At 37.0% G+C, this 10,793-nt stretch overlaps 1 long non-coding RNA gene across 1 annotated transcript; it reads left to right on the top strand.

Moving 5' to 3' along the window:
* Nucleotides 1–860: 860 nt before the first annotated feature.
* On the top strand, nucleotides 861–3,360 carry LOC111775483 (uncharacterized). Its single transcript, XR_002811187.2, has 3 exons — nucleotides 861–1,099; nucleotides 1,356–1,462; nucleotides 1,752–3,360. It is a non-coding gene; the product is annotated as an uncharacterized lncRNA (long non-coding RNA).
* Nucleotides 3,361–10,793: the final 7,433 nt, after the last annotated feature.

Here is a 10,793-nt window from a genome sequence, read left to right as displayed (position 1 = left end):
CTATTTTATCTCTAAAAGAGCAGCTGGAAGCAGGTTTCCTTTTATCTCCAAGGAAATCCAATTATTTTGTCAATTTCCACTGTTTGGGACAGCAACATATCCCATCATTTCTGGTCCTAAACTCACAGTCAGCTGATTGATTAATTTTTTTCATTATCTACATAGAAGGATATAGATGAGTCTGACTTTCTGTGTCCATCCCCTTTTCTAAAGTTTAAGTCAAAAATAAGAGAAAATCTTTTTTGTTCTGTGGTTAGTTAAACCATAAAATGGAAGCAAAGCTTTCTGGGAAATAATATCTTGATCTGCCAAATAAATTCACAAAATTAGCGTCTGTTGATATGTTGATCAGAGAAAATGTATAATATACATTTTCATTCAAGTCTAGATATTATTTGGAGTATTCAGTGCCAACATTAATTTTGTTACTACCCAGAACTTCCTAGATGTTAAAAACAGTTATATAGATTTTGCTAAATAGTCAGTGGAATAATAATGACTTAATTATATCCTGGTGAGTTCTGATAATGTTATGGTAGAAAATAAGTTGGAGGTTGGGGTGAGGAGAATCAGTTGATAAGGAAAGAAACAGGGCACAATATTTCTAGAGCTTAATTCTACTGCAAAGATCAAGACATACAGTGAGGCTACTGTTTTTATGTCAACAATTACTGACTCAGAGCCCCCAGTGTTCTAGGTGCTGACATACACCAATGAACAAGACAGACAAAATCCCTGCCCTTAAGGAAATTTTAATTCTAATTTTTATAAAACACAAACACACAAATCCTTCTTTCTTTACCGTCTCACAATGCATAATGGAATGTAACCAGGGTAACCACGTCCGAGTCTGAAATTTCATCTGGTGCTACTTCGGAATCCTGACATCATGAATAGCAATAAATCTCTTTAGATCGGTGCTTAGATACGTAGATAAACTAGATGCACTCAACATGGTAACCACCTTTTTAAACCATTTGCAAATCATCGACCTGATTAAAGTATTTGTTCTATCCACTGTGAGGAAAAAGAATAGGAAAGCTGTTTCCATTACTGAAAGCCCAGGGACATGGACTGGTTTTAGAGCCAATGGGAATGTGTAAGTGTACATGGGTGTTGGGGCATTGGTACGCACGCAGGTAGGCACTCAGTGCTTTGATGTGGTAGAATGGAAATGCATGGTACTCGGAACGGGAAGCTCCACCACGTCTTGGGAAAGTCTCAAATCTGTGGGCCTGTGTTAACTCGTCCCTTTAAAAAAAAATCTGAACTACAGTCATACTTAGCTCCAAAACTATGAATCCATGATTTTCTATGTGAAACCCAAAGCTACAATTCCTGAACTTTTCCTACAGTGATCCAGAAGAAGACAGTCTACAGGGAGAAGTAAAAATGAGGTAAAGAGATCAGTAGTCTCAGATCTGCCTTTCTTTCCACCACTCAGTTTCTTCCTACAGCTCAGGTATTTGGAAAGTCTAACAAAAAAATGGGTTGTGAGGAATAGAGTTTAAGATTTGTATGTGCAGGGGATGACAAAATAAGGGAGTAAGGGAATTCCCAAAGGGAAGGAGGGGTCAGGGAATCCCTAGAAGTAAGGGAAAGACTGGAGGGTACAAGGAGGAAGGCCGGGCAGAGGGGCTGGGCAATGAAAGCATGATAAAGACAGACAAAAGCAATGAAGAGAAATCACAAAGGACTGTTCTTATACTAGCTTCCTCAACTCACTTGTTTCTTGTTACTCTCCATCACAGGATGCTGGTTGAGGCTCCACAGCACCCTCTTGAAGACCTACAGCACCTTCTCAAGGATCCACGGCCCCCTCTGGAGGCTCTGTTGCATCCTTTTGGGGTTCTATAGCACCTTCTTGCCACTTTTCCTGGCTCCCCAGGGCTTCCTCCCAGTGCCTATTCTCTGCTCTCTTTGCTGGCTTCCAACTGCCATTAATTCTAATACATGCCCTTCCCTAACGTGTTTACCTGGGGAAGAATCTAATTAATTAATTCTCACTAGGTATTCCTGATTAATTTATTAGAATCCTAAAAAGTTGTGCATTTTAACAGGAATTCCCTTCACCCAAAGGGTTGTTAGAGGTGGGACGGACCTTAAAAGTAAAAGCGATTGAAGCCAAGTCTCTCCTCCTCCCTCCACACTTCATTTGTATGCTACATCCAGCCACACTAGGGCTGATGCTGTCTGTACTAGTCCTTCTTATACTACATTGCCTCCAGTGAAGGAGCTCCCAGCACCAGGACAGATGTGTTAGGGATATTTCTGAAGCAAGAGAGCCTTTTCAGCATGCTTAAACATTCCTTATAGGCTATGATCTTCTTAACTCACACATTAGGCTTTCCTGAGAAAGCAGACAGCAATACCATTAGCCCCGGATATAAAAACTTATCTACCACTACTTTAAATATATTTTTTAAATTTTGGATAACAGGTTTTGGTTAAATAATCCATCCTTATGATGGATTCTTTAATCTCTTTGTCTCTGAAGATGATCATATGCAGTAGTTGGAGAGCTAAGAACATCAACTTCTCACTTTTGCATCTAAAAAGTAGTGGTTTAGAGTACGGAATCTAGACTACATTGCCTGGGGTTGAATTGCAACTCTACCATCACCAGTGTGTGACTTCAAACAAATTATTAACCTTTCTGTTCCTCAACTCACTTGTCTGTAAAAATACTACTTACCTGTTAGGGTTCTCTGGGGATCAAATGCATTAATGCAAAAATAGTGCTTAGAACAATGCCTGACACCTGGTAAGCACTCAATAAATGGTAATTGTTGTTAATATCATCATCACCACCATCACACCACCACGACCATCATCACCATCATCACGATTATCATCACCTTGGGTAGTTATTTACTCAGAGAAAGTTAATCATACGATTACCAGATCCTCACTTCGCTTTGTGCCCACATAGATATGGTCATAATGTTGCTACTCACTGCTAATGTTGTACTTTTGTCTTTGACAATTATTTTCCTCTACTTTTACCATAATTGGTTTCAAGAAATGCTAATTTGTTTTATGAAACTAAATGAATTCCATGAGTCATCTTTGTCTACATTAAAAAGAAGAAAGTAATATTTCAAGTGGGAGCACGCTGAATGGATGTATGGAGACTTTCTCCCTATCTGGAATGTAATATTAAATATTTCAGGACTATGATTTAGTGTTACAGAACATTCAAAAGTTTCTAGACATCCTTATATTTGGGCTTCCATTTTTAGCTATAATGTCCTTTATATATGCTCTTACCGTCTTTCATACTATAACGTATAACATATTTGTTTTAAAGCTTCAAGCAATTGGATCCAGAACAATAAAAAAAAATCACTGAATTTATAATCCTTGGACAGTAAACTAATATCAATGACTCATGATTAGTTCTACCGTGACAATGACACCAACAGAAATTGTCTTCATTTAATAAAGTTAGGATTCCAAAAATAGAACTAACTCAATGAATGTTTTGCATCAGTGCTGAAAGATTTTATAGGAATTGTTTATTTATTTGTTCATTTGATTGATTTTGATACAATCAAAAAACACTGGTACCAAAACATCTCTCTCATGAAGGTCAAGTTAGAGAGTGCATATTTAGTAATGTGACCAAGGAAAATTTAGCAGCTCAATCAAACTACACTTAATAGCCCAAAATCTAAACACCTGCTATTTTCATCTTACCTGTATGAAAACACCTGTATTTTCTGGTATTAACTCCTTTTCCATTCTTAACCAACTACCTTCATAAATTATTTATGTGGTGTTTATAATCTTAAGTCCTCCTGAGTAAGCAGAGCATATCCATCCAGATTTCTTCCCTGGTCTTGAGGTTCTAGCAGACAGGTAACGCCCCTTTATTGGATTCATTCTTTCCCCAGCATCCAACTTGTCCCCTAAAGAATTATCCTGAAGAAAGTTTTCTGTTTTCATAAATCTCACCTATTCCCAGCATCATTCTCTCATCAATTAAAGTAGGTTCTACTTATAGGTGAGATTAATTAATGATTAATTACCAGGTATGTGGAAAAATTCATCCTTACAAATTATGTGGACCACAATATTTTAGTTTAATTACTATAAAAAGTAAGTATATATATTTATTTTTTAAATTTATTTAATTCAAAAATGTAGCTTTTATTTCCTTCAATGGTCTTACACCTATGAAGAAAATTAGGATATCACAGAATCAACTCCAAACACTCTAAATACATTCACAGAACAGAATCTATTCTCTTAAGTGGTCATTTCTAGAAATTGACAAGCAAAGCCCTAAAGATTTTTGTGATTGATGTGGTTTATCTTGGTGATTTCTTACTCAAAACATTAATCACTTTAAATATTTCCAATCAACTGATAGGTTATATAAACGTTTCCGAGCATATGAAGATCTGCTAATTAATTTCTCTTCATTTAAGCCATTAAGAGGACTCTATAAAATAGTTTACATTCCTATCTATGAAGCTGATTCTGGCATCAAATAAATGTTCCAAAATCATTTATATATACACATGGGAAATAAAGCACATTCACTGAAATTATAGCAGTGTTTGTAAGCACAATAATTTTAATTGACAGAGTTCAGATGCGTAAAATAACATCTCTCTCAGTGATTGAGCTTGGTTGCTGAATGACTGAAACTTGCCTAAGTTAATTCCAAATTTTTTTCTCAGTCAATTTAGAGCTTTTCTTAGTCAAGCAAGGCATAAGCTCAATCAATTCAGAATTATTTTTTTCTCTTCTCTCAGGGTGTCCAGTCATGGGAAGGGGATGAAGGTGTCAGCCACCTTGCCTGATCCATTTCCTCCATGGCATTCCCTCATTACAATCAAGAAAACTCTTCAGGGACGACTGGCTTCTAAGCAAATCTTGCCCTCTTTTGAGGGCCAAATATTCTGGTATCCTGATTATATTGATGCCTGACAATATAGTCAGGCACAGTGTTCATAGTCATTTCCTAGGCCCCAGGCTCTCATGCTCCCAAACATCTCTTTATCTGGTGGGAGTGGAAGGGGAACTGGGGGATGGATTTTATTGTCCCCCTGAGATTCCTAGCCTCCAGAAACTTCAAGGCTTGCTCTCTTGCCTCCTTTGAAACGTTCTCCTCCCAGGCCCTTCCCTGGCACTGAGAGTTCCCATCTAATCCATCAGAAGTGATCTATAACAAAAGTTATTTTCCTGATGTCATCTGTAGGCAAAGGATTCAACAAAGAATACTTGCAAACAAAATGGATACAGTCTGAATGATTTATACTTTAATCAAAATGCATTCAGAACAAGTGCCTGATGCACTTTGCCATCAATCTTGAAAACCACCACAAAAAATGGCTAATTGTCATTATATTTTTCTGAAAGGAAAAGTCATCACTGCTCAAAAAGTGCCATCAAATTTAACTTTCCTAGATAAAAACACAAACACTATTTTTCTCTCTTTTCACACACAGTGCCTCGTACATGGTAACTCCTCCAAAAATGATTCCTAGATGGATAGCTTTCTCTTGAAGAAATTCTTTCCAAATAATTTATTGTGGTGTTCTACTCAGAACCTGAGCAAATGATATATTAATTTTTGATAGCGTCACCACCACATCCAACTATTCCAGTCTGAGGTCACATTAGACCCAAAACAGCTTGGTCCTCCATGTAAACAATGCCATTGGTGACTAGGTATGTGCTCATTTTGTTTAGACCTGGTATCAAAATCAAAGACTGAGCATTTCCAAAAAAGCATAGGTGTTTCCAAAAGAGGGGAAACGGCAAGAGAAGATTCTGCCGTGATCCTAAAAATGTAAGTCCTCTAGAAAACACTTTTCCCCCCCATTTTACTGCAATATGAGCTATTTTGCCACATTACTCACATAGCCAGAAATTATAGGCATCATGAATTGGAATCAGCTGCCTGCCAAACGAGGTACTTAGTGCCCACTTTCCTATTCATGGTGGCCTTAGGAACTATGATCCTTTCATTAGCTATTTAATTGTCCTGGGAACATCCCGAGTCAATATTTTTATTTCCTGTTTTCACCTGCCAGTGGTGAACGTTTTTCTCCATTTTCTGAACATATGACTAAATTTAACATGGTAGTTATGACAAGACATGCAGGCAGCTGCCCAGGCCAAATGAACTGGAAAACTCGAACGATTTAGAATATGTTTTTCTGTTTTGAAGGAAGCTAAAGTTCTGAAGATCCTTCCTCCCCACACACTAATTTCATTGTGATGCTACAGTTTATTTGAAAAAATTTCCAAACTTACACAAAGTGAAAAGCTAAACAATCTCAATTCTGTATTACAAGAATAAGGTAAAACATTTTATGCATTTACTTTGATAAAGTAATCATGAAACATCTGTGGTATCAATCCCTTTTTATGTTAGCCTACTGAAAGCAATATTGCCAGCTAAACATTAAATGAATTCCTTTTGTTTCATACTCATAAAATTTATTTTCATACAAAGAATCTTTGAAGATTTTATAGTTCATTTTAGCATCATTTTATGACCTAAAACCCAATTAGATTCAGAAGGGAGATTAAGCCATCATACTTATATTATCTCTTAGTAAATTATTTTTTATCAATTCAACATATGACTCTTTTTATCTGAATATGAAACTTTACTAACATAACAAAGGTATGAAATATATTGGTTTTCATAATCTGTTTTGCATTTCTTCTTTCATTTTTCCAAGCAAATAGATTTTATAAAATACATGCAAAATGTGAGCAATCTGCTCCTTTTGTATAATCTATCAGAATAGCAACCAAAAAGTGCCTGCTGTGGACTGGAAACCCAAACTTGTCAGCAATGAGTATAATAGAGGAGTAAGTAGGTCTTCCTTTTAATACTTTTAAAACCATTTAAAAAATATACACGATTTATACCAGCTTGATTTTGCAGACAGAGTAGTAAAGAAGAAAAGAATTAGAGATGAACAGCTGGGTCAAGGAGAGATGGAGGATTGAGAAGGATTGAGAGGGACGAGGCATGAGGTTCCTCCCGGAGTGGACAAGCCCAATGACAGGGAAGGAGAAGACATAAGTGTCACTCGTCAATTGTGTAGCAGATGTTTTAGAGTTATTGTAGCAAACAAACCTTCAATTCCCAGGGGTATCTAGAGCCAAGGGTTTCTAACGCTTTTAAGTAGTGACAATCTCTCTTCAATTGCTTCATTTCATTAGACCCAGTTCCCGTCTACACCTTCATAAGCTGTGAGTGTGTGTGTGTGTGCGTGTGTGTGTGTGTATATTTGTACTTTTCTTAAACTTTACTCAATTTGAAGAGAAATACCAGACACTTTGGTCTTGTTTTACAAGTGGCCATTTAAGTTATCTAAAATAACTTCTCTTTTTTTAATTGAGGCATAAGTAACATATAACATTGTGTAAGTTTAAGGTGTAGGACATGTTGATTTGATACATTTATGTATGGCAATATGCTTACCACCATAGCATTAGCTAGCATCTCTTTCAGGTCATGTAATTACCATTTCTTTTATGTGGTGAGAACAATTAAGATCTAGTCTCTTTGCAATTTTGAAGTTTATAATATGGTATTGTTGTCCATAATCATTTTGCTGTGCATTAGATCTCCAGGACTTACTGATCTATTAATTACAAGTTTGTACCCTTTAAAAACATCTCTCCAATTCCTCCACTCCCCTCCTCCACCAGCCCCTGGTAACCACCATTCTACTCTCTGTCTTTAAGAGTTTGGCTTTTTTACATTCTAGATATAAGAGATATCATACAGCATTTGTCTTTCTCTGTCTGCAATAACTTCTCAACTCAGGGGAAGACTGAGAAATTACCCAGATAAAGCAATATTTTAAAGCTTTCAAGAGACTTTCTATGCAGTACATTTATAAATGCTGCACATGTATATACTCACAAAAGGATTTCTCTGCTACTGAGAAGTCTTTTCACCCTCACAATAGTAATTTAGGTAACAGTTATTAAAGACTACAAGAGGCTCGACATTGTTTTCAGTGTTCTACACACATAGGTTCTTAATACTGACAACAACCCTCTAAGCTGATCTTGTTATTGTCTCCACAGAGCACAGAAAGGTGGAGCATTGTGTCCAAGGTCAGCCAGCTAGTGAGTGGCAGAGCCAGCATTCAATCCCAAGCAGTCTGGCTCTGGAGTGTGTACTCACCACACCACAACACAGCATCTCATTTCATCTAGTTATAGAGGGACTATTACATTAATTTTTTAGATGAGGAAATTAAGACTCAGTGGGGTTAAATAAGTTTCAAGTTTCCTCTGCTAACACGTGATAGAAACTATGAGTCAAGCCTAATCTTTCTGATTCCAAAGTCCATGCTCATAACCACTTATGAGCTCTTCAAACCACTACAGCCTCCTAAATACAGGACCACTGTGTAAAATGTGCAAGTTACCATGACCATTAAATACAACAGAAGCAAAAGTGGACAAGTTAGAGTAGTGGCCTGATCCCCACAGTTTCATTAAGCGGCTCCCCCTGGATAGGACCAGTATTTCCACAACTCTAACCACAGGACAACGGTCCCAGGCTAATCCTCCCATCTGGCCTAGAGCTGCTATTGTCAACATAGAGATGTTCTTTGTTTTCCTGCTCTTTACAGATCCTTATAGCAGTTTCTCTGCCTCCCTGAGTGGCCACAAGGCTAGCCAGAAGAAATTCAACTCCCAGACCCAAAACTGGATTCAAAATGGGAATTTCCCACAAGCCTGAGTCAGGAAGAGTGTTCCCACAGAGCTCTTTGATCCTGAGAGAGGGAGCCCAATGGCACAAAGGAACAGAAGCAGATCATAGAGGAGAAGGCCTTTGTTGCTGGAGATCTTGTCCTTCTAGATGAGCACTCTGGACTTCAGAGTGGCTGGTTCCTGCTGAGTTTGGATGGGCCTGGCCTCTGCCCCTGCGCAAAGCAGTTGGGGAATTTTGAACTCAAACATAAAAGCACAGCAGTAGGCGACGGAGTCCACAGCTCCAGCCTGCTGGGAGCCCCAGCCAGTTCACGCACCATATGTGCCCTGCTTATCCATCTGGCTTAATGGACAAGGCCAAACAAAGCACAAACAAATGGGAGAGCAGACTTTCGCCCTGGCCTTGAAGTACACAGTGACCTCACCTTGCAGAGTTTTCCTGTAAATCATTTGGGTTATAAGTAGTTTAATATAAAGTATAAAAGCCCAAGCTATGCAAAGCTCCAAAAACGGAAGAAAAGTTCCGAAGTGATAGCTGATTAGCAGGCTAATCACCTTATAGCAATTTTTCCATTTACCAATATTACTGCATAAGCAAAACCTGAAATTCAGTGAAGTCATGGAAACTTGTAGTTTAACCACATGTGAATCCAAACCCAAAACAATCACAATTTATATGACCACCACAAAAGCTTCTGTATTACTAAATTATTTCTCAGACTGAGGATTGGGCTCACAGTTTAAACAAAAGTCAAAACAGTACATTTTAAATTCATAAGAAGAATCCACAGTCTCTGAAAGGTAATGATTCTACATTTTAATCGTGCTTTAAGTAATTTCTATTTTAACTTTAGGTTTCTGCTTTCTGAAACTAATATATCTCTGTGACTGATGCTTTCACTGAGTTTAGTGTGTATATATGTATACGTATGTATATATATTATATATACATATGTATATAGTATACATATTTATAATATATAATATATATTTTTAAGTTAGTATAGCATGTATACATAGATAATAGACAGTAAATATACATAGTACATGTATCTTTCAGGTTAAATGTCAATAGCCCAAACATTAACCTTGGTCCGTATCCAGTTACTCAGCCTCAAGCACTATTGACATTTTGGACCAGATAAGTCTCTGTTGTAGGGGATTATCCTGTGCTTTGTAGGACATTTAGTAGTACCTCTGGCTTCTACCCACTAGATGCCAGAAACACTGCCCCCATTTATGAAAAACTCAAAACATCTCCAGACGTTGTCAGATGTCCCTGAAGGGCAAGTCAAAACCACGCCTGGTTGAGAGCCACTGATCCATATGATATTGAGAATAAGTTCTGAATACTAATCAACCCCTTTTTATTTATATTCAATCATTCAGTACTTGCTATTACTCGATACTAATGGTTTGAGGTAATGACTAGTCCTATTATTGAATTTTTAATCCAAGTTAATTATTTGTCTTCTGAGCTCATAAAAATGATGTTATCATGGTTTTACCTTTCTGAATATCATGAAAATCCAATCATACACAAAAGTCTGTGTATTATATAAGAGAATGAATATACAATATGTTCATAAACTACACAACTAAATATGGAAGTTCTTATAAATCTGAATTTTCCAAATTGTTCCTAAGTCTACTGATAAGGCTTCATATTTCACTCAAGAAGAATATGGGTTTGTCCTTCAAATCCACGATAGTCTGTAAAAACTCAAAATGTGCGCAAATTGATGTAACTTAAAAAACACATGTAATGTAAAAAAAATTAGGTCAATAAATTAGGCCTTTAAAAACCTGTGTTCTTTTGTCTCCCACTATGTTGGGCTTCATGGGAGACATTAAGAGGAATCAGGCTAACATGAGCCTTTACTTGAAAAGGCATGTCAATAGTAGAGGTGGGAAAAAAGAGAAAAAATAATTACTGCCAGCTTTTGGTATTAAGGAATAGGTTCTACATAATGGATAGATATACAGGAGAAAATTATCAAGCTAGTACAGTATAGGGTGTGTTAAGATGAGGAAGAATATTTAATTAGTCTGGATTATGGAATTACAGACTTTGTGAAGGTATGTCG

Source organism: Equus caballus, chromosome 10 (genome assembly GCF_041296265.1).
Source record: "Equus caballus isolate H_3958 breed thoroughbred chromosome 10, TB-T2T, whole genome shotgun sequence".
Classification (NCBI taxonomy): Eukaryota; Metazoa; Chordata; class Mammalia; order Perissodactyla; family Equidae; genus Equus; species Equus caballus.
The sequence above is the reverse complement of the archived record's forward strand: the minus strand, read 5'-3'. Positions and strand labels throughout refer to the sequence as shown.